Source organism: Castor canadensis, chromosome 19, assembly GCF_047511655.1.
Source record: "Castor canadensis chromosome 19, mCasCan1.hap1v2, whole genome shotgun sequence".
Lineage (NCBI taxonomy): Eukaryota > Metazoa > Chordata > Mammalia > Rodentia > Castoridae > Castor > Castor canadensis.
This window is the reverse complement of record NC_133404.1, coordinates 24351455-24372219: the sequence shown is the minus strand read 5'-3', so window position 1 is coordinate 24372219 and position 20765 is coordinate 24351455. Positions and strand designations below refer to the sequence as shown.

The following is a 20765-nucleotide window of genomic DNA, read 5'->3' as shown; positions in this document are numbered from 1 at the left end:
GTTGTATAGATGCTCATGGGGGCAGGTGGGCAGATCTGAATGACCTTGGAGTTTGAGGTAGCATATGTTTCTAGGTGAGTGGGCAGAGATGGGTCAGGGTTGAAGTCATCAGGCCGTTTTGGTCACTTGAAGGTCTGTAGCAGGTATCAGAACAGTGGAATGATGGATGAGGTGAGCCTGGTGAAGGGTACGAATCAAGAAGGCAAGATTGTAAGACTATGCTAATTTTTCTAAGACTTTATTGTGTGGTTCACTGTGTATACTGTTAAAGTAACTACTATTTATTTATTTATTTTGAACAGCTGTTCCATGCTTGGAATAAAGGGACTGTAGGAGAAATGGTTTGTTCAGTGAAAATATGTTATTTTGATAAATGTTTAAAGGCCAGACTCAGGGGCTCATGCCTCTGAGCTCAGCTACTCAGGAGTCAGAGATAAGGAGGATCACAGTTTGAAGCCAACCCAGAGAAATAGTTTGTGAGAGCAGTGGTGCATTGTGTAAGGGCAGAGAGTGAATGGGAAACTGAAATTTATTATTCACTTCATGAGTACTTAAATCTGCTTTTAAAAATATTCTGTTCTAATTTAATTTCACCAGTTAGGCCTAATGGTTCCTGTTGTAACCCTGACTACTCAGGAGATTGAGATCAGGTGGAATGCTGTTTGAGGCCACACAGGGCAAAAAAGTTAGAGATTCTCCACTTCAACCAATAAAATACTGGGCATGGGGGTGAGTGCTCATCATCCCAACTGCACAGAAAGTGCATTTGAAAAATATCTAAAGCTGAAAAGACTGGGGATTTGTCTTAAATGGTAGTGGAGCTGCCTATCAAGTGCACGCCCTTAGTTCAAACCCAAGTAGCACCAAAAAATTAATTTCACGAGATACTTTTGGTATGCCAAAAGTATGGGAAAGAAAATGTGACTTGTTCTGCATTTCTTTGAACAGGGCTATATGAGACTTGCATCTTTCTTTGGCATGGCCCTGCAACATGATATGTGTGAAATAAAAGTTTGTAGTTCGTGGATAGGCTCTGAAAGATGCCAGGGCTTCTCAGTGGCAGCTCATAGAAGGGGTAGAGGCCTGGGAGGGGGAACTTCAGGCTTTTCTTACTTGGACCCGGATACCTCTGCTCTTGTCTGTATTTATCATGCCTCTGTCTGTTATTAATTTCCTGCTGTGGAGGAGTGAGAAGAGAGGTGACTGTCCCATTTTGTTCTTGAGACTGGGACTTGGAGATGGAGTTGGATTTTAAATTCCAGATTAGGGGTCCAGATCCCCGGCCCTCAGGGGAAATTGATGGAGCTCTTTGACACTATTTCTCAGACATGGTAGTAGGAAACAATGACATGTTTCTCTGACATATTTTATATCTATTTAGAGTGATTTTGGGTCCACAGCAAAACTGAGTGGAACCAGGCACCGGTGGGTAACACCCGTAATCATATCTTCTCAGGAGGCAGACATCAGGATTGTGGTTCAAAGCCAGCCTGGGCAAACACTTGTGAGACCCTATTTCAAAAATACAAAACTAAAAATAGGACTGGTGGAGTGGCTCAAGTGGTAGAGCACCTGCCTAACATGAGTCCATGCATTCAAACCCCATTAGCACCAAAAAAAAAAAAAAAACTACAGAGAAAATTCACAGTTCCCTTCTCCCCTGACCCCGTCCAGTTGGACTCCCACACTATCAAAATTCCCTACCTAGCACAGTAGTCCATTTGGAATAAATGATTAACTTGCAGGGACACAACATCTCCCAATTTCATAGGCTGCCTTTCTAAATCTTCAGCATGTGGGCCTTTGGGGGTCACATGTTGAACTCAGTGCTTCAGGCTTGTAAAGTAAGTGCTCTACTGCTTGAGCCATGCTTCCAGTTCATTATTGCTCTGGCTCTTTTGGGGATAGTGTCTCACAAATTATTTGCCCAGGCTGGTCTCAAATTGAGATCTCAAAATTGAACTCCAGGCTGGAAATTTGAATCACTCTGCCAGCCTTTGGTATATATAGAATTGGAGAAACTGTGAAATGGAAATGTACATTATGGGAGTTGTTTGTAATGCAGTCAAGAAAGAGGTTTATTTCCTCCATTCCATGCTGTGGTTGAAGAGGTCCAGTAAGTGAGAGGAGCTGAACACCAAGGAAAGGGGTTGGCTAGGGCTTGGGGAATGAGCTCATGTTCAGCTGATAATGTCATAATGGAGATGCAGGAGCTGCCTCTCTGTTTGCATTTCCCAGTCATGTGACTGATGCTAAAAAGGAGGATGGCACAGATTTATATGCCAATTGTTATTTGTTGACCTACTAAGGAGTTGCTCTTTTAATGCTCTTGCCAGATGGAACACCTGGCTGTAACTCTCCCTTATGGGGAGTGAAAAAAATGTCTCTTTTATCACACAGGAGAAGTCAGTGTTACACAGAATCCTCTCACTGTTTTTAAGCCTTTTAAAAGTGAGTTTCTCTAGCAGAAATGTCTTACTAATTTATCACCAAGCCTAAGAACACCTAGCTTACCTTGTAGTGGTGACTTTTGTTTCCCTTCCCACCTGGAGAGGCAGGGATGGCGCTTCTGATGGTTTCCCACTGTACTCAGTTTCTTTCTGTTTCTATCAGATTTTTAGTTGTCCTGTCTCTCCTTCATTGTTCCCATGCTCTTCCTCTATGTTTCCCTTCAGCAAACAGTCTCTGCTTTGATACCCTAACTGTTTTCATTCATGGAGTGAAACTGAGAAAGATTCTGCTCTGCTATCATGCTCCACTTCTTAGGACTTGTTCTTAATTTAATTGGGCAAATATCCTCAAAATCTCAATTATAAATTATATGAGATGCTTCTTTGATTCAATATATTAATCAGTTCATATCAGTCCAGTTTCTAAGGTTAAAAATTAGATTTGGCCAGAGAAGTAAGTGGGGAGAACAGAAGTTTATATGATGATGATAATGAACCTATTTCTATGATCAGTTCTGAACTTGAACTGATTTGTAGGATCACCATTCACATAACTAGAAAGAACACCTAGAATGAGTAAACAATTCATAGGTAGTTGTTTTGAATTAAATAGTTGAATTTGGAATGCACCTTCCAGAGAGCAGTGCTCATATTTCTATGTCTGGGATAGAAAATCTCAAGGTACAGCTTTGTCCACCTCACCTGAAAGGTAACCCTGAAGTGCACAGTTTCACGTATTTCATGGGCACTTTTGCCCTCTTTCACAGTGGACGTTTTAAAACATGGATTGTAAGTAGACTTACATTTTTAGTGCTTCTAGTTTGCTCTTAAGGTCCATGTCTGGAGAAGTCTGTAAAAAGAGTCCCTCCTCTGAGGGGATTTAACAGAATTTTGCTTCCTGGACTTTCCAGTTTGTCAGTCATGGTAAACATGTTATCTTGACATATGCCCTATTGCATAAGTTTTTGAGTAATGACACATGACCCAGATAAACTTTTCATAGGACACTTACTTATTACAGTGGCTACATGTATGGATCTAGTTGGAGATATGTCCAATTTGAGTAGTGTCCAGTTTTTTTCTTTCTAATAATAGCTACTCTCTAGAACAGCTAGGTTCAAATACATTAGCAAAATGAGACTCATGAAGCAAATCAAAAAAGCACATGAAGTAACAGAAACAGTTTAATACTTACAGATTCATGAGAGAAGAATGCAGATTGATTCTGGCAATCCTCGGGAAGTGGTTAGCCATCATGTTCACCCTTAAGGAAGGACAACAGGAAATTTGGAAATCAGAGAAACTGTCTGAAGTACCATGAGATGGAGCCTTATGGGAATTCAGAGTGTTACATAAGCAGGTTTCAAAAGAGTAGTCTAACTGGAGGACTTACCCATATGAGTAAATATTCTATGGAGGCTCTTTCTGGTGGAAAGGTATTATTTGTGGCATATTTGCACAGTCCACCCAGGGAAATGGGTTATATAGGTAGAGCCATGTGTTAACTCTGTAGTAATGAGTAACAACTACAAGGTGATGATATGAGACAGTTTTCTGAATCTAAGGGACTGAATGATTTAGAGGAGGAAGAGAAAAGGAAATTCTCAGAAATGATGCTCAGATATGAAAAAGGTAAACTTATACTCAAAATCAGTACTGAAGCAACACAAAATTATTGAAATTCCCTACAAGATTCACACCAGTGTGTGAGAAAATTGACTTTAATGATGTGAGCAGAATCAGACGTATGAGTTCAAGGAATTCCTGATGATGGAAGAACATGCATTTATTGTGAGAAAACCACAGGATATTTGACATGTTCTTAGGATAGCATTTGAGTTCTGTCTTCTTTTGGTGACTGAAGGAGAGCCTGTCTTGTTTCTAGGTAAGAGAGTAGGAGAAATTATTATACAGAAACCTAAGCATGGGTGCGAGTTGTAACGCATATAATAAATAGGGTCATTTCCTCCCTGCCAAGCTGTGTTGAAGATGTCTAGCCAGAGAACAGAGCCAAATGCCAAGGGAAGTGAACAGCTTAGGAGTTGATCAGTGACCTTATATGTTCAGCTTGTAGTGTTTTAACTAAGATGCAGGCTCTGCTTTATTTGCATTTGCCAGTCCTATGGCTGATACTAAAAAGGAGAAGGGCACAGACATGCAGGCCAATCTCTGGTTACTCCTGGGTCATTAAATAGTTGGTATGTTGAAGAGATCCTAAGATTGCTCAGGATTGCATTTACCAGAATATGTCAATGTTCCCCATATTAGTCTGCATCTGTTGAATACGTATGTTCTATCATCCACTGTTCGTACATTTTTACATGGAAAATTCTGTTATAGATGATAAAAATGTAACAGAAAGCTAAGAGTGTTGGCATGTGTCTCCGTGCTAGATTGGCTGCCTAGTATGTGCAAAGTCCAGAGTTTGCCCACCAGCACCACATTAAAAAAAATCACTAAAAAATCACTTCTTCAGGCTTACATTGCAACAATTGAATTTAGAGTATTAAGCTACACATGTACAATACTGTCCTCTTTAACTATTTCACTGCCTGAAATATATCTGAATGTCTGAGTGTTTATGTATAAGTACATATGTTGAACAGTTTGTATGTGTATGACATACATATACACAAATAGAGTGTATGTATTTATATTTATATATACATATACACACATAGCATTCAAATAGATATACCTTGCTACATAGATATTTTCTCTGCTTGATATTTGGGTCATTTCTAGTTTTCACCTGTTACTAATGCTGCTGCCAGCGCCTGTGGCTCAGGCCTGTAATCATAGCTCCTCAGGAGGCAAAGGCCAGCCCAAGAAAATAGTTTGAGAGACTCTGTCTCTAAAATGTCCAACAAAAATAGGTCTGGCAGAGTGGCTGAAGTGTCCCAGCAAGCATGAGACCCTGCATTCAAAACCCAGCACCACAATAAATAAATAAACAAAAAGATAGATAGATGACTAGATAGAGAAATAGATAAACAAATAATTTGTGCATGGTAACAAATTGCTATAAAGTCAGGAGCAGAAAGGGGGTGTGAAGAGGAGGATCAGTGATGTCTGGGTAGTATTACGTAAATGGTAGCTGAGTAGTGATTCAGTATCCATTTGGTGTTGCTAACTGGGTCTTACTAAGGTAATTCTGGGCCAAGCGTTCATGTACATTGGGTTAAAAAGTTTAGAACCCCTATCAGAAAAGATACCTAAGGTTTAAAAGACTGGAGGCATGGCTCCTGTGCTACTGTACCTGTGCAGCAATCAGAAGACCTTGAGTCTAAACCCCAGTACTTGAAAAGAGAAAAGTTAGCTTTCTACTCACCCACAGAGACTGAAAAGCAGAGGTTTTGTGTCGAGAGTACAGGTGGTTTGTAGCTGGCACCAATGCCCAAGTGTTTCCATTCAGAGAGGACATTGAGTCCCCTGCCCTGTGGCAGTGAAGCAAACACAGGGATGGGCTGGCAAGCAGGCAATGGCCTGAGAAGCTGACTCAGGGATAGAAGGTTCTTTGCAGGCTAGGAATGCAGCTGGATAATCCCGAGTTCCTATACAATATTGTCTTTATGGCATTATGCCACATCTCCCACATTATCTGTACTCTGCTGTCACCACAGAGCTCTTCATGTTGCACATCTGCCCTTTCACTCTGACTTTCTGTGTGCTGTCTATGTCTGTGAATCTGTGCCTGCGGTCCAGTCACTGATGTGATAGACCGAGGCAAGTAAGTAGCAGGTGGTTTCTCTGAGTCCAGGGAACATTCATTTTTATCTGTTAAATATATCAAACTTATGGCACTTGGAATATTTATGTATAAAGTCTAGATCCCAAATTCTTGTCATGAGATTACCAGAAAGCACACCTTTAGAGACTATGGCATAATTTTTACTCTCCACTTACTTTTAATTCTAATATATGTTTATATTTAATAAATGCTTCTCACAAACAGTATGTATGTGAAAGTGCTGATTTACTCTCCCATTCTTTGCCTTTTAATTTGTGTATTTAGGCCTTTTATCATCAAGGTGATCACTGACATAGTACTATTAATGTCTACAATTTTTAAACTCTTCTTTGGCATTATAAGGATTTTAGCTCAATGCCTTACATTTGCTAAGCAGGCACTCTACCTCCTGAGCCATGATCCCAGCACTTTTTTTTTGATATGTCTGGAGTTTGAACTCAGGGCCTCATGCTTGCTAAGCAATCATTGTACTACTTAACCACTTCTCCAGCCCTCCCACTGCTTTTCTGCTTTTAGTAATTTTCAGAAAAGGTCTACTGGTTTTGTGTTACCTGTCCCGGGACTGTGATCCTTCTGCCTACTGTTTTGCTGGGAGTACAGGCATGTGCCATCACACACCTGTTACCTCATTAACTTTTCCCCATTGCTATCAGTGAAGTATAATTCTCCTGATATATATCTCCCAAATAGCTGGGAATACAGGCATGTGTCATCAAGTCTGACCCTCCTTTTTTTGAGACAAGGTCTTTTCTTTGACAGTACTAGGTTTTGAACTCAGGGACTCACACTTGCTAGGCAGGTCTCTACCACTTTAGCCACTCTGGCAGTCGTTTTTGTGTTGGGTATTTTTGAGGTAGGTTCTCGCCTTTTTCCAAGGCTGGCACCAAAGTACCATAGCATTCATCTCTGCCTCCTGATAGGATTGCAGGTGTGAGCCAGTGGCACCCAGCATCCAGTAAAACAAGATCTTGATATAAAGACTACCTTGGCCTCAAACTGATAGAAATCTTCACTCAGCCTCCCTACGGCTCGGATTATGGAAATATGCTACCATGCTTTGTTTTATAATATTTGCCTTTGTGTTTGGACCCTATTTTTCCTCCTCAGTTTTGTCCCTTTTGTGGTTTTAATTGAGCATTTTACTTGATTGTATTTTCTCTTCTTTATAGCATATCAGATATATGTATTTGTTTCACTAGCATTAGTGTCTCCTAGGGTCAATTCCTTTTTTCTACAGTGAATAGAAAAATTTTCTACCTAATAAAAATGACCTAAGGGAATAAACCTTTATTTTGGCTCACAGTTTCAGTGTTTCAGTCCATGGCCACTGCCCAATGCACTCGGAAATGACATCATGGAAGGATATGGCATAGGAAAGCAGTTCACATGACAGAGAGAAAGAAGAGGGTTAATGGGGCCCATGAGACAATCCAGTGTCCATGGACATATCCCCACTGGCCTATTTCCTCCACCAGGTCCCCAAATCCTAAAATTCCCAAACTCCCAAAGTAGTTCTACCATCCGTGGACTAAAGAACACACCATGACCATAAGGCAAATCATTTTATATTGAAACCATAGGTTCCTAGTGTTCAAATAAAATTTAATAAATGGTGGCAGCAAGGTGTTGAAATGAAGATTCTTAAAACAAAATTTATTGAAGAATTCTCTTCAGTTTCCCCAGGTTGAGTAAATGCTGAATAGGTAGTTCTGCAGTTGCTGTCCGGAAGAATAGGAAGGGAATAATGTAGGTTAATTTATTTTGTGTTGAACAATTCTGGTAATTTCTCTGCACCTTTTTAAAGTTTGGTGAGATTCCTAATACTTAACTTTGAAGCATTGTTAAGCCAATCACGTATCTTCATTTGTGGAAGATTGGCCATAGGTACATTTTTCATCAATTTGATGACATCATGTTTCCCTGGGTTTATTTTCACCTTTTGGTTCTGCATGAATGCCTACAGTTTTGATAAAGGAGGTAGTTAATTTCAGTCTTTCTGACAGGCTTTACCTGGAATCCCTTTCAATTGTAAGCCCATCCCAAGATTCAGGGCAGGCCGTTTGTATGATCCCTATACCCAGGGCTGCTTCCGGCATTGCTACAATAATGGTGGCCTAAGCCTGGGATTTCCCTGTAAATATTATGCTGGATGGGAATCGCATACTTCCTAAGATTTATGTAGTACAAAGCTGGAATCCTCTAACCAAGAAAGGTTTTTAGGCTGTGGAACTGTCCCATTCCCTGAGATCTCAATAACCTGACTGATACTGAGTAGTTTCTACTGTTCAAAGTCACAGTTGTCACCAGCAGGTATGCAGATTGTAGATGAAGCTTACCTCAAAAGGATTTAAGATGCACTGAAACTGCTTTTGCTGGAAAGCGTGGCATCTCTATATTCACTTTGTACCTGTTATCCTTTGCTCTGAGCCATTACCTCCTGTAGCCCCATTGGAATAAATGAAAGACAGAATGATTGATGCCATCTTTATTTCACAGGACTGAGACTACCCCTAAAGAACAGCAGAGCCCTACAGTGCAGACCCTCATCAAAATGAGGACAATTATCTGTGATGACTGGGATGCATCCTGGAGCAGCAGTAATCATCTCTTGATATCTCATTCTTTGGAACCAGATAACACCCATCAAGTAATGACAGCGATAAGAACTTTTCAGCCAAAGCTGTTTGAGTACCTTTTATTCCAGTATGAATAGTTAAAACAGTCTCAGTCAGAGATATAGTCTAGTTGGTCCTTATTTCCGTTCTTGTCCTGGAAGAGGTTGTGCAGTTGTTATCTGACCTCATTGTCACCTGGCAGCTGGACCTTCCTGAGGAGGCTCTACTGTTGGAGGTAGTTTCTGTCTCTTGTCATGAAGATGGTTATCAATTCTGTCTTTTCTGAAATCCAAGGTGATTGCAAAGTTATTGCAAAGAGAATGGCTTAGTACAAAGACAGAAAGATATAAAATGAAGGAGAGATGCATGCTTTTCTTCCTCTTTTAGAACTTCTGAGTAAGGAGTCCATGTAGTTTGAGCACCTCTTACAGTACTGTGGTATATTACCTCATTTTCAAAGCTCATGTGAAGGAAATTGCCTTGGATAGTTATTAAAATTGATGTTTTTTCAGGGAGATGACCACTAGAGGGTCCTATTCTGCCATTTTGTTCTGTCCCATCCTATCATTCATCCATTTTTTGCATTTTATTTTTATTTTATTATTATTAATTTGGTGGTTCTGGAACTTGAACTCATTGTCTGAGGCTTTCTGAGCAATTGCTCTCCCACTGAAGCCAAGCTCTAACCCTTTCATGAACTCATTTTTGTGGTGCAAGAGATAGTAAATTTTATTTAAAAATGTGTATACTTTCTGTAGACTGAAATTGGATCATCTCTAGAGTGAGGATGGAAATTGTAGTTATTTTTACCCTGGTGCCAGTTAATAATGAAGTGTAAGGGGCTTGAGGCATTAAATCCCTACCTAAGACCAGTCCAGGATGCTGAAGTCAAAGTCCTGAAGCTTGGGTAGGTGAACAGATTTATGATGTTGCAATGATTATTGGGTCCTTATCCCTAGGATATAAAAGCAGTCTTTGTTTTGTTAAAAAAAAGATCTACTGTTTGAGGAACTGACATTGACCTACCTTAGGATAGGTGACTCAAAAACATATTGTGACATTCCATGACATTTGTGGGCTAATGTGCTTTAGCAGAGGGATAGGGTAAGAGGGAAGTAGACACAATTGGTGAGTAAAATTAAGATATATTATAAGCACATATGTGGATTTCACAATGTATCCTCTTCTCTACAACTATTATTTACTGATAAAGAGTTTGAAACTTGAATTATATTGTTTTTATTTCTCAGAGACATTGAGGAATCATGCATTTAATGTTCTCTCTGTATATCACTATAACTCACGGCTAAATGGGACTTAACCCAATCAAGTACTAGAGACCCAAAACCTGTTAGGAAAAGTAATTTTAAATTAGCCTTTGGCTTCTTCCTGCTATTATGGAACCTAGATTGTGAGTCTATTTTCCTTGCGGTCTGTTGAATTCTTTAGAGATTTCAACTAGCAACTGTTTTACTGTTTTGTTCAAGTAGTATAGGGCACAGTATGTTTTGTAGAGTTAGCACTTGGTGTGTGTGTGTGTGTGTGTGTGTGTGTGTGTGTGTGTGTGTGTGTGTGTGTGTGTGTGTGTGTGTGTGTGTGTGTGTGTGTGTTACTGGAGTTTGAACTGAGGGCCAAAAGCTTGGTAGGCAGCCATTCTACCAATTGAGGCACTTTCCCAGCCCTAGAATTAGCCCTTCACCTGTGTAGAATTTGAAGTTTTATATCCTGAGGAGGAAACATATTAGGTGAAAACAATTATATCATGTTTAATAATGAGCTGCTGGATTTGTCCCAGAGCTATAGAAATAGTGGTTGACTAAAAGACAAGGGTGCAAGTTCTGTCCAGTTTGGAGGCAGACAGGCATGGACATCATGCTTACACACTAGTTCTTTTTAAACTTCTGGCTTTAATTATTTTTAGATAGTCTAGCAAAAGTGACTCCATTTGGAATCTGAGAACAGATTCTTCTTGTGTGCAGTGTTTTCTTTCTTTTTTTTTTTTTATCTGTTTGTGTCTGAATGGCCTCTTGTCCCTGGGATGAGATATCTTGGTAAGTCTTTCTTTGTTGCTGAGATGAGATGTCACAATTAGTGTGATTTGATCCCATGTTAGAGGGGAGTGACAGGCAGATCAGGTGAGAGTTGGTGCCAATAAGACCATTTTGCCAAATTTAAGCAACAAAAAGGCTCATATAACCTGGCTTACCTGGAGTCCATTACATTGTTCTTCTTATAACTAGGAACATGTTGATATATGCCTGTAAGGGCAAGCATTAACAATTTTATTAGAGGGCATCAGCTTCTTATAAGTATCTTCCTAAGCTTCCTAAATTTAGAACGCTGATATACATGGGAAGGAGAAATATATTTAATATACATGGGAGCTACCAACCATTAGCATCACAGCTATACCCATGTCATATATAACTATTAATTTAGATTTTTTCTTTGAAGTATAAAAATTGTATTACTTAATTTTTTTCCACATTGCCCATGTTACAGAACAATAATTACATAGCTTCCTTGTAAGAGGCATGGAGAATTGGACTGGTTATATGTCCATGTATTGGATTCATGATTTTGAGCAAATCCTTGCATAGCAATTATAGCAAGCATAATCACATGCATTTATTTTTTTTCTTTTATTATTCATATGTGCATACAAGGCTTGGGTCATTTCTCCCCCATGCCCCCACCCCCTCCCTTACCACCCACTCCGCCCCCTCCGTCTCCCCCCATCCCCTCAATACCCAGCAGAAACTATTTTGCCCTTATTTCTAATTTTGTTGTAGAGAGAGTGTAAGCAATAATAGGAAGGAACAAGGGTTTTTGCTGGTTGAGATAAGGATAGCTATACAGGGCATGGACTCACATTGATTTCCTGTGCGAGTGTGTTACCTTCTACATTAATTCTTTTTGATCTCACCTTTTCTCTAGTTCCTGGTCCCCTTTCCCTATTGGCCTCAGTTGCTTTTAAGGTATCTGCTTTAGTTTCTCTGCGTTAAGAGCAACAAATGCTAGCTAGTTTTTTAGGTGTCTTACCTATCCTCACCCCTCCCCTCTCTTGTGTGCTCTCACTTTTATCATGTGCTCAAAGTCCAATCCCCTTGTTGTGTTTGCCCTTGATCTAATGTCCACATATGAGGGAGAACATACGATTTTTGGTCTTTTGGGCCAGGCTAACCTCACTCAGAATGATGTTCTCCAATTCCATCCATTTACCAGCAAATGATAACATTTCGTTCTTCTTCATGGCTGCATAAAATTCCATTGTGTATAGATACCACATTTTCTTAATCCATTCGTCAGTGGTGGGGCATCTTGGCTGTTTCCATAACTTGGCTATTGTAAATAGTGCCTCAATAAACATGGGTGTGCAGGTGCCTCTGGAGTAACCTGTGTCGCAGTCTTTTGGGTATATCCCCAAGAGTGGTATTGCTGGATGAAATGATAGATCAATGTCTAGCTTTTTAAGTAGCCTCCAAATTTTTTTCCAGAGTGGTTGTACTAGTTTACATTCCCACCAACAGTGTAAGAGGGTTCCTTTTTCCCCGCATCCTCTCCAACACCTGTTGTTGGTGGTGTGGCTGATGATGGCTATTCTAACAGGGGTGAGGTGGAATCTTAGCGTGGTTTTAATTTGCATTTCCTTTATGTCTAGAGATGGTGAGCATTTTTTCATGTGTTGTTTGGCCATTTGAGTTTCTTCTTTTGAGAAAGTTCTGTGTAGTTCACTTGCCCATTTCTTTATTGGTTCATTAGTTTTGGGAGAATTTAGTTTTTTAAGTTCCCTATACTGGTTATCAGTCCTTTGTCTGATGTATAGCTGGCAGATATTTTCTCCTACTCTGTGGGTGTTCTCTTCAGTTTAGAGACCATTTCTTTTGATGAACAGAAGCTTTTTAGTTTTATGAGGTCCCATTTATCTATGCTGTCTCTTAGTACATGCATTTATTTTTATGGTACTAGAGATTGAACTCAGGGTTTTTTTGCATGCTAGTTAAACAATAAGCCTTGAGCTACCTCCCCAGTCCCATGAATATACATTTAATATACTTAAGATAGACTCATACCATTTTCACCTTTTTTCTGAGCCTTCTGGTTTTTGTCCTATCCCGGGATGAAACTTTTGCCCACTATTCAATAGATTAATACAAAAACATGACACCTATAGTTATGTTAATTTACAGTATTCATACTCCTTTCATCCATAGGATAATTATAATACATCCTAGGTGGCAAAAATATGGAGCCGAACTAGTGTCTACCATCCCAAAATCATTTTGGAGGCTATGGCTGATGTGGACTTGTTCCATTGTAGGAGATATGAGTGTTATGTTGGCAGCATTTTCCTGTAACTCCAAGGTTTTTCCAAAGGGTCATGTCACATACAACATATAAACACAAAATAAATACCAAATGAAGAACAAAAAACAGGATAAATGGGGTATACCCCATTTAAGAGGTGCTCTCAAAGAAGAGGATAATGTGGAGATAAGACCAATGGAAGAGGTTTTAATCAGCCTGGATGTTATCTAGCATCGCAAAAAGGAAAAAAAAACATCTGGGGGGAGCAAACTGTTTATCCTTGGAGCAGAGGACAAAAAAATTCAAAGTCAAGAATAGTGGGGAAGTGATTTAATTACTTAGGAAACATATCAGAGAATAAGGAGAGAATCCTTTACCTATGTATTGTGTTTTCATCCTGGAGGTGTCTATAGAAACAGATTATGAGCCACTTTCTGACTAGTGACAGATGACCTGGTGTGTAAGTTGTGTAAGTTAGATGGCAGGAACCACACCAGATGGAAGGAAAAAACGTCAGGGGACTCTAAGGTGAATCTAGTGGAACAGAAGAGAGCTAGGGATTCAGGAGAGACCAGACACATCCAACACCATTCCCACATGTCTAGTTCCTAAGAGAGGAACCTGATGGCCTAAATATAGGTGACCTCAGACCATTTAGAGTAATTATGCTAGGAAAGATCATGTAAGAGTACCATCTTGAGTCAAGACTTCTTGAACTGGCAATCTAAGTAGGCCATACCACATTACAAAGAATGTAACATAGGGATGAGTCTGTAGGAATTTAGACTTATTGCCACCCACACATGCTGGAAGAAAAGAAGAAAGCCACTTGTCATGATCCAGGCAGGCAGCCCTAACCACACTGGTTGTTCTGAAACCTTGCACCTAGGTCAAAGCATTAAGATTGGTAGAAACCTTAACCCTAGGTTGATGGAGGAGCATACTCCGGGCCCATGAGCTAAGTAAACCTTTGGGGTCACTTTCATAACTTTCATAGAGTCCTTCTAGTGATGAGGAAATTAGTGTAGTGCCCTGTTTCTAACTTCTCCCTCTCTTTGGTACCTCTTTTTTCCCCCCAGCATCTGTATTTCCCCATAGTAGGTCTCAAGGAACACTTCTGCTTTGTCCATAAGGGTCTCTTATGATGTGGAGAATTTTATCTAATTGAGTCAGAGATAGCATTAGTCAGTCCTTGGACAGTATTCCAGATGCAAAGGAAAGCCTTTAAATTGGAAAGAAATAATATTTGGAATGAGCTTTTATCCAAGGTGGTAGTCTAAAAGAGAGAAGCCCATTCCCATACAAAACATTGGAGCACTAGGAGCAGAGTCCATAAAGGGGAAATAAAGCATTTTAACATTGGAAAAGACAGGCTAGAGATGGTAGTGAGTGCCCAGTAGGAAAAAGAAGCAGCTGGCACTTCAAAATCTGGTAGGAATGGCAAAGGCAGCTCATGGAAGAAAGGTCAAACTTCCTGAAGGTAACATTGGGTAAGAAAGAGAAAAATGTCAAAACTAAAAGCACTTGTAGAATGGAGCGAACTGGCATATCCTCAACCCTGACAGAGTCAAGGAGGATAATTCTTACCTCTCAGAGAAATAGATATAAGTGATCCACATCAAGATGTATTAGATCCATGATCCCAGTCATGGTACCAAAAATGTCCCCTGAAAGTCAACACAGTTATTTGCCTCAATCCTTGCTCCCACGGAGAGAAGAATAAAGGCAAAGCAACAAAATGTAATGAAAGAGAAAAGGAAGTTTATTAGAAAGGGGTACACCTTCAAGAAACTGAAAGTCTCTTGAGTAAGAAAGAAAAGGACCTCATTTACCCATTTTTATTGAGACTGGGTGGGTGCCTGCCTCAAAAACTCAAAAATCTTTGAGTTCAAACCCCAGTATGGACAAATAAATAAAATATTGTTTCTATGTATTCTGAATAATTGAACCTTATGAGCCATATGATTTTAAATTTCCATAATTTTGTGTTTTATTTTCATTTTGGACTGTGTAGTTTATATTTGTTTCTGTGTTCATGGTGCTGGGGTTGAACCTAAGGACATACACATGCTAGGTAAGCATCTGCCATGGAACTAAATCTTCAGTCCTTGTTTTTTGAGGTAGGATCTAGCAATGTATCTCAGACTGGTCTTGACTTTGCTGTGTGGTCCACACTGTTCTCAACCTCAGATCCTACGGGCTCTACCTTCTAAATTCTATAATTATAGAGATGCATCGCTATGCCCACCCAGGACAGCGCACTTTAAATCACAAATTGTCTTAATTCTAATGAGATTCAATTTATATTTTTGTCTTGTATCATTTATGGTTAGATGGTTATAGAATCCACTGCTTACCCTGAGAACATGAATTTTCATCCTATATTCTTTTCTGTCATTTTTGTAATTATTCTTGCATTTAGTTAAATTGTGTATTTTGATTCCATAATTGATATGTCTATGCATATCCACTTTTCATAGCAATATTTGGTGAAACAATATTTTTTCACATGGAATTAATTGGATAGCTTCAAAAAGTCACCCACCATAAATTTAGGGTTAATTTTTTAAACACTCAATTTTATTCCCTGGTTTGTACCTGTGGCCTCTTCAGTGATACCTGGTTTATTATGATTGTGTACTAAATTTTGAAGTCATGAAGTATGAGTTGAGATCTCCAATCTGTGTTGTTTTTACGAGATTTTGTTTGTTTGTTCCTTGCAGTTAGGGTCTTTGTAGACCAAGCTGGCCTCAAACTCAATATGTTGCTGTGTCCTATCTGCATCATACTGACCCTCAGACTACCTGGGACCATTGACTATAGAGGATCTCCTTGGGACATGGGATGCTATATTCAATCAGCTACTCATACTGACCAGAACCCTAAATCCCATTAAAACTCTTCTCCTACCCCTTTACTTAAACTTACTACTCTAAGTCTGCAATTTTGGACTGACTCTAAATCCCAACTGTTTTGATGGCACTTACTGTAGCCCAAACCCTGACCCTTACCCAGAACCTAAACCTAAATCTGGGATAAGACCCTAAATCTGAACCTGTTGTTAACACTATCTTCTTAACCCTGACTCCATTCTCTTCTCTTGTGCGTTTGTACAGCTATTTGTGCCTCTGTTTGCGAGACAGCCTATCCTTATGTATTTGGATTTGTGTCTCTGTGTGTATCTGTGGTTCTCTGCATGTGTTTACATGTACACATATGTGTGGGAAGGAATGAGTATTTTCAATCACTTCCTATGATATTCCCATCTTTTCAGTTTTTGCATTAACTACATGAGATACTGGTCCTTGTTTACAGGTAATGTAGTTGTTTATGGGAATGTACACCTCAAAACATCCTAGAACATAGATGTGATAATAGTCCTGGAGATGGCATGGATTGCTGATGTGGCTCTGTGAGCCAAAATGACTTGTCCAGTATCCCAGAAATGGGAAGAAGGAGGTGCTGCATTTGCTGGGTCAACTTTTTGAAGGTAAGGCTCTGGCTACCACCAGGCCTTCCAAGCCACAGTGTGGTAGGACAGGCTCTGTTGATTTAAGTGTGAACAAATGTATATATGATGGTGTGGGATGGTATATATGATGGTAACAAGAGGGATATTTTGGGAAGTCATTTCTGAGAAAGAAGCTCAGGTAAGGGTCTTTGGCAGATGACTCTACTTGATGATGAGCCAAACAGTACATGGAATCCTGGTATCCAGGTAGCAAGATTCCAGAGCCAATAACAGATCACTTGGCCAGAGACATTGTAGACAGCAGGATGTTCTCTTGCTGTATCTCAGTTTCCTCTGGCTGAGGCCACATAAATCCCTGAGTGGATGGCTTAATCATTTCTGGAGATGGTGAACCAGACCTCATGACACAACCAGGGCCTCAGCCATTTTCCAAGAGAAAGTCAATGAGGAGAGAGGGCAGTCAAGTGCAGGTACACACAGTCAAGGACACTGCTCTGATTAAACCACAACAACAGCCCCAGGAAACCTCTCCCATGTGTCCTTGAGTCTGAGTATTGAGGATAATAGTTTATGTGCAGTTTTCAATTCATACTATGCCACTAACTTTTCACTGCTAAAAATTCCATGTTTGGACCATCCGTTTGTGATCCCATCTCAGGGAGAACATGAGTCTACCCCTGTCCTGAATGAGCCTTGTAGCAGGAGGAACCTTGAGCCTGATATGCTGCAGAGGCTTGTGAAAAATCTAGTGCCTTCCCTGCGGAGTAGGGACCCCTTCTTTGTTCCTTGCTTCCTGTACACCTACTGAAGGTTCTCCACCACTGGCAACTGCTGCACCTGCTTTTCAAAAGGTGAGTATCCCAGATGCAGTTCAATGGGGCTTGCCCCCTGTATTCCATTCCTCAGAGTGTTAGGAAACACCCTGGCTCAGCTTGCTTTAATAAGGTGCTGTTCAAGACCAAGTGTGATAAGCCCTGGAAGGGCTTTCCCCAGACTTCTAGGCTTGTGTGGCTGTTGTGTGTGGTTTTCCCCTCCTCCATGAAGAAAATCTCTTCCTCAATCATCCTTACATATCTAAGACTCATATATAGCACTTTTGCACTTGTAAAGAAAGTTCCAGATCTCATTTGGGATTTCCTGAATTTTTTTATATCAGAGAAAAGACCTGTGCAAGTGGTTTGAGTAGTCCTGTGCCAACTGAGATATCTGGGAAGAAGCTGGGTAGTTTCTGTAAAAACACAAACGTGAATCATACAAGATATGTAGGCATATTAGAAATAAGGTAGCATGTAAATCAGGGGATAGTGTCAACAAACCTGCCTCCCCTCCCAGATTAACATTCTCATCTGGGTTTCAACCAGTGCACTAACTTCTGGAAGATAGGTGACACAAAATGTTAGAGGTGACACCCTTGTTTCTTCCTGGAAGTATGGATACTTCCAAGTTGTTTGTGTGGAGAATGAGCAGGTAAAGAAGTAAGTGGACTTTGGGTGAAGCAGGTGGACTCCTACATGGTGAGTGGGGAAATTACGAGAGCTGAGGTTGGATTTGGGAAATCTATGGATCCCACACCTCTTTTCATTTCCCCATGGATATAAAACTGGGGTTCAACAAGCTGGCAGAGGAGAGAGATCTTGGTGGGATCCTGGGAATTTGGGGAGCTGCCAGGAGCCTTGGGGTTCAGGGTTGGCCAGTTCTCACTGTTTTATACCTCCATCCTTCTCCATCATAGCCATGCTTTCCCAGCATTTTCCTCCGTCAAATAGTTGAGATGAAATGAGGTGAATGCCCTGTCAAATGGACCTCACACCTCTGTGCAAAATGTCTAGTTGCACATGACCTGGTAGCCTCTGTATGGGTGTCCTCCCAGCAAGAGGCCAAGTGAGTACTGGGAACAGAGAGGTCAGGGTGTGATAATTGTGCCCACCAATCTGCCCCCAACCTCATCTACTTCCTCCTCCAGATGTGGCTGGACAAGTATCCTAAGGATATTTGCAAATCCAAGGACCCAGCATCTTGAATAAGTTGATGGCCTATCTGCTAGTCAACATGCCTTTCTCAGAGCTGACAGTTTGTGTCCACCTTCTGTTGCCTCAGTCTGGAGGACTTGGAATCCACTGATACACAGCCCTACCACAGTGAGGAGGCCTTGAGTAAGTGACTGTGAACAGGGGAGGAGGTGTGGGTACTGAGCCCCGGTGGGAGCAGACTCAAGAGACTGCTGTTTTTGCCAGTAGACATCAGTGGACCCCAGTCTGGGAAGATGTCCTGTTGTTGGGGATGTGCTGGGAATTGTCTGGCAACAGCAGAAGAGCCTAAAGATCTGGCTACCATGGGTTGCTAGCTGGCTCTCCCAGCATAGGTAAAATTAACTTACCTGTATCTTTGGAGAAGTTATTTCTTGTGCATAGAACAATCCAGATCATAATCCAAGTTTGTGAGATCATCTTCTGATTGTCAAGACCAGAGAACCACTTCTGGCACCTCCCTTGGAATGATCTCCTGATGTCTACCCAGAGCCATCCCCCTCTTCTCCTGGAAAGTATGTTTTAATTTTTCTGGTTATTTTAATTTCACTGTTTAGTATGTTTTTTACTTATTACTTCTAATATCAGCATTCATTTATCTTAAGTTGGACATTTCCAGAGTATTAAATCCAATGACAATGTATAAACATGAGCCCTCTGTACCCACACACTTGAAGACACAGGCAAAACACATGGCTCCTGTGGAGAGGACAATCATAGTCCTTCGTGCAGGGCATGATAGGGAAGCTCCTGCTTTAGGAGGAGACAGGGAAACACCAAGAGAGCCATAAGAAATCCACATAATACCTGCAATACCGCTGATGATTAAGGACATGGACTCTGTTGTCAGAGAGAGGTGATTCCTAGAAATGTCTTCCCAGTTGAGTCTCGGTATTCTCATCTGTGAAATGGGTATCAGTGCCTTCCCAGCTTAGAATGAAGACAATTTGCATGTAATGTCATGGGGTACAACTTGCCAACCTTAACTATAAAACTATGTGCACAACCTTTCTTCTTTATGCAAAGACACCAAGTGGAATTTGAGGTCTGTAGATGTTTAGGAGGGTTTTTCCTCAAAGATGTTCAAAGCCAGAATCTTTGTTTTCTTAAAAGATTTGATAAGCTTTTCCATGAGTTTTATGGGTAGGCTGTGAATGATGAATCTGAACCAGCAGTTTATTTGTGGTATTGATCCTGGTTCCTGTCATTCAGGACACATGAAATACTGTGTATCAGTGAGGGTTAATAATTGGAAGCCCAGGGCTGAAGAACACAGTTGAAGGACAAGCACCACTAGAGGTGAGTCATGGTGTGTCTAGGATGCAGAGCACGGAGAACAGAGAGGGTAGGGGCCACATCAAGAAGCAGCTGGTAGGCTGGGGGTGTGATGACATCAGTATTCAGGCTAGGGTGGGTAGTTCGTGCTTCTAATACTTGGAGGTTGAGATAGGATTATCATGGTTCAAGGCCAGGGTAGGCAAAAACACAAGACCCTACCTGAAAAGTGCCAATAAAAATGCCTGAGTGAGTGGGTGAACCAATAGCAGACCTGGATACCTAGGATGATACCCAGAGTTCAAGCAACCATAAAAAAAACTTGGAAAAGAAAATAGAAAAAGACAGTTGGCTATCATTGACTGTCACCTATAATCCTGTCTACTGAGGAGATTAGTATTGTACATACTCAGGAGATATTGATCATAAGGATTGCCATTCAAAGCCAGCCCAGGCTAATAATTTATAAGGCCCTATCTTGAAAATACCCAACGCAATAAAGAGGGGTGGAGGGGCTCCAGTGATAATCATCTGCGCAGCAAGTGTGAGGCCCTCAGTTCAAACCAAAGTAACACTAAAAAAAGAATAAACTTCAACAACCACAAAACTAATCCAAAGAAAATTATTAAACATTGTTGAAATAAAATATGAAAACCCCAATTAAATGACAGTAGATGTCATGATCATAATTTTAAGTTGGCTATGTTATACAATGTATTATACACTCATCCTATTCCTATGGGGATGGTCAGAGGCTGATGTGATTATTCATGTGAGATTTCAAAGTATCCTCAAGAGACAATACCAAAAATGCAAATTAAATTTGTTGTTTGCACTTTCCCATTTCAAACAAGCCTGGTGCTGGTA

At 40.5% G+C, this 20765-nt stretch overlaps 1 long non-coding RNA gene across 5 annotated transcripts in view; it reads left to right on the top strand.

Moving 5' to 3' along the window:
- The window catches only part of LOC141419275 (uncharacterized), a 91698-nt gene that overhangs the window by 29360 nt on the left and 41573 nt on the right, over nt 1-20765 (top strand). For 3 of the 5 annotated variants that reach the window (XR_012444063.1, XR_012444062.1, XR_012444064.1), the window contains 3 exons: nt 16440-16614; nt 17255-19138; nt 19836-19922. This is a non-coding gene — a long non-coding RNA (uncharacterized lncRNA). The remainder of the gene's footprint in view (nt 1-16439; nt 16615-17254; nt 19139-19835; nt 19923-20765) is intronic. The other 2 variants (XR_012444065.1, XR_012444066.1) reach the window with 2 other exon arrangements.